We start from the raw sequence: 3,845 nt of genomic DNA, 5'->3' as shown, positions 1-3,845 counted from the left end.
GACTCGGTGAATGTGTTTTGTGAATGACACTCCTAAACCTTTTTGGCACTACCTTTTGAGAAAAAGGGAGTGTAGTGTTGATGAGGAGGTTTTCTGAGCCTGTGCAAAAAGGGCATGCTTTTCTCAAACATTGCCATGTTCTGAGATATGAATGGAAGGTTATTCTGTACAGGTTTCTTCTCTGTTTTTGCTGGTTTCCTTTTTTGTTTGCGTGGACTCTGACTTGTTATTTTTTGTGGTGTGTAGCAGTGGTGTTACTTCGAATTTCGGCGGTCTCGAAAAGCGATTGATGTACTTAAGAGAGAGATCTTGCAAATGTAGGTGAGAACATCGTTCTCATTGATTGTAGGAGAAAAGAGGTTTTGGTTAAAATAATCCAAGATGTATAGTGCCATTCAATTAGTGAAAGATCCACTCAACTACCTTCCAATGCAGAGACCCTCGGTTATGCATAAATGTCTTCACCAAGACTAATTAACATCTCACCTAGTAATGCATATATAAATAAGGCAACCAATAGTGACATCAAAGTGGTCAGCAGTCTTGCCTCAAAGCTTAGTCAAAATATAATTGTGTTGTGCATAAGATGCATCATGGGAACCTAAACAAATATGAGGGGTCTTTTCTATGCAAACGTTTTAAGCAAATTAATAGAGTTGACATTAAAAAAAGGGCTTTCTATATATTCCATTTAAAAAAAATTCAAAAGATAAAGGGGTTATTTTATTCATTCAAAAATGGGTTTTTTAACTATCCCCCAAACACATGTTATAAGGGGGTTTCTAAATAGTGCATCCTTTGAGATTTGGACCGAGCTCATAAGACAATGATAGGTTTGCATTTTGCAAAAATCAAATTGTTGGATGTATATCGGCCATCCAAGAAAATAGATGTCCCTAAATTCTTTAGAATTGCAAACAATATTACGACACTTTTTCAGATTATGGTTATACCAAAATGGGGGTTAGTATTTGGTAGAATGTCTTTTGAACAAAAACTTTCCTAGAACAATGAGCAAGCATAGACAAAGAGCGATTGAATGGGGGCCTCAAAACTATGCTCTTATTGATAAATAGATTGAATGGCAGCCTCAAAATTAAGCTCTTTTGATAAATAGTTGTATAGGCGAGGTAAGGATCAACAACTTGCTTTGTGCCTGAGTGAGAACGAATATGTTCCTATCTTGAGCAAGTGCACATCAGATTAGCAATTGGACAATTTTCAGTTGATACAACAGCTAGACCAATCATGATGGTTGGAGTTTGGTGGCCTATTCTATTCTCACATGCTAAAGAGTATGCTACATGTTATGATGCTCTCCAAAGGACAAAAAAAAGATGAGATATCATGCCATTGAGACCACGAGAGCTTTTGCCAAATAGGACATATTTTTTTGAACCCATTCAATCATCGGCATAGAGAAGCCAGATCAACACAAGTGAATTGTGCAACAATGTTTTGTAGAAACCATAAAGCAACTATATTATTATGGGCTTACAAATAGATGGAGTAGCTTGTCGACACCTATTTTATGTGCTGTTGCATAAGCTTGAAGAAAAGATAATATTGGAAAATACCCTCGATCATAACTTATAATGCTATACTACACGGTAAAGACTCCAAAGGGTTCCAATACAATATCTTTCTAGCATAGTGATTTCCCATAAAACAACACTTATAGGAAGCTCCACTATAACTACAGAATGAACCCCAACTTGCAAAGACATGCATGCGAGGAACCAAGAAAATTAGGGTACCAACAAAGGTGCATTGAGTTACTTCATGGTATATTTGGGTACCCAAGTATAAACAAAAACCAACACTATGACAACCTATAAGAAACCTTCGACAAAGACCAAGATGGTGTCGAGAAAGAAGAAGAAGCAACCACCACTGAGAAAACCTACAAAACGAGTACAAGAAGTGGGAGCTTCGAGGGTAAGTAGCAAGGAATCATTGCCTACATCCCACAATCAACAACCTAAGACAAAATGGCTATGGAAGCCTAATATACCAATTTCACTAATCATGGAACCAAGGCTAACTAAGGAAAAAGCAATACAATTGCACGAAAACCGACAAGGAACAAGAAGCCTTAACTTTGATGGCTGGTGAGCAATTAGCTTAAGCCCCACCTCTTGCACATCATTGTGTGGGATGTGCCATCTTTTCTGTCACTCTTTGGCTGGCCTTTCTCCCAAAAATCTTCAACTTTTTCCGTTGTGCTTCTTTTAGGGAGGCCTAAATGCTGACTTAGAGACGGGCTTCCACTATTCAGAGAAATTCTTCAAACCTTTTTCTCAAAAAGACGGCACCTGCATGCTTGCTACCAATCCTCCAACTACTGCTTGCACTTTCCAAATCTACGTGTTAACTTATTTGTCCATCAATTTTTGTAGCTCCTTGTCTTTGAGAGATTGAAGTTCAGCTTCCTCTTCTAGATCATGCACAAGAATAGCTCTGCCTTTGTTTTTCTGGGGAGCAGTCGATTGTGCATGTTGTTCTGGTGTTGGAAATTCTTCAGTGGGCACTTAATTGGCCTCTCGTTGTACAAAAATCTCCGCTTTGGTTGGTTCTTCATCCTCCTTCCCCTTGGGATTGACAGTGAAATGGGAGCCCAATCCTTAGCTTTATCTTTGGAGTCTTCTTTTGAAGAATCATCGTCTCCTTCATTTCCATATTCTGCCATAAGCATGTGTAAGCTTGTAGGGGATGTTGTGTTTAGTGGTGAACTTGCTTTGTTAGGACCGAGAGTAGTCGATTCTCTATGCTTGAAACATTGTAATCTTCATGGACCGGTGAAAGTACTTTGATACTTCCCATGGATTGAGCACCTTTACTAGATGGTTTTGGTGGGCTACCGACACGCTGATTAAGCCATGTGGCTGGTAGTGCTTCATCTTGCTCTTTGGGTGGTGCCTTGTGGTTGTCTCCCTCCTCTGGGTGCTTAGATTGGCAAGATTGCTTTCAATGAGAGAGGGAGGAGGGTTTAGTTTTTTGCATGTTGGTAATTACTCTCTAAAACCTTCTTAAAAGGATCTCTTTAAATCTTTCAAAAATTGCCCTACTCATGGATCTTGTGGCTTCCACGATCTTTGACTATCCAACCCTTCATAGGCTTCCTTGGACACTTGGAATATGCAAGAGGAAGGCCCATACTTTTTACTTCTTCTTTTGAATGATTGCAATGGTGGTACAACTAGAGGCGGCATGCCATCTTCTTGACCAATGTTGAAGATGATGAAACAGGAAACAGAAGGAAGACAGCAACTCAGAGTAGGAAGAAGATGGAGAAGGAGAAGACACAGAGCTTGTGTACGAGATCTCTGTAGTCTATCTCTCTGTATTAGAATAATAGTGTATATACAAACTCAGAGCTACAAAGCTTATATGAAACCCTAAGAGATAAGGTGTCCTTTCACACCAGATGTCCAAGGAGAAAAACCCAGTGGGAGAAAAGTGCCCCTGGTGAAGCGCGTATACACACTAACACTCCTACATGTCTACAAATCCCCCCCTGTAGTGATAGTGTGAATCCGTACAAGGTAGCAGATCATCATGTGTATGAGAGTAAGCCCAAAGATTTTCGGAAAGCTTCAAACTTTTCTCGTGATAACGCCTTCGTAAATAGATCTGCAATGTTATCCTGTGTAGGACAGTAAGTTAGTGTGATCTCCTCTGCATGTAGCCTTTCCTTGACATAGTGGTAGTGAACCTCTATGTGCTTTGTTCTTGCATGAAATACTGGATTCCTTGCAACTGCCATAGCACTCTGATTGTCAGTGAAAATGGTAGTGGGTGCCTGTTGACACTCACAAAGATCTGCCAATAACCTGCGTATCCAT

This window comes from Adiantum capillus-veneris, chromosome 17 (genome assembly GCF_014529385.1).
Source record: "Adiantum capillus-veneris isolate H3 chromosome 17, ASM1452938v2, whole genome shotgun sequence".
Lineage (NCBI taxonomy): Eukaryota > Viridiplantae > Streptophyta > Polypodiopsida > Polypodiales > Pteridaceae > Adiantum > Adiantum capillus-veneris.
Note: the sequence above shows the minus strand (reverse complement) of the source record.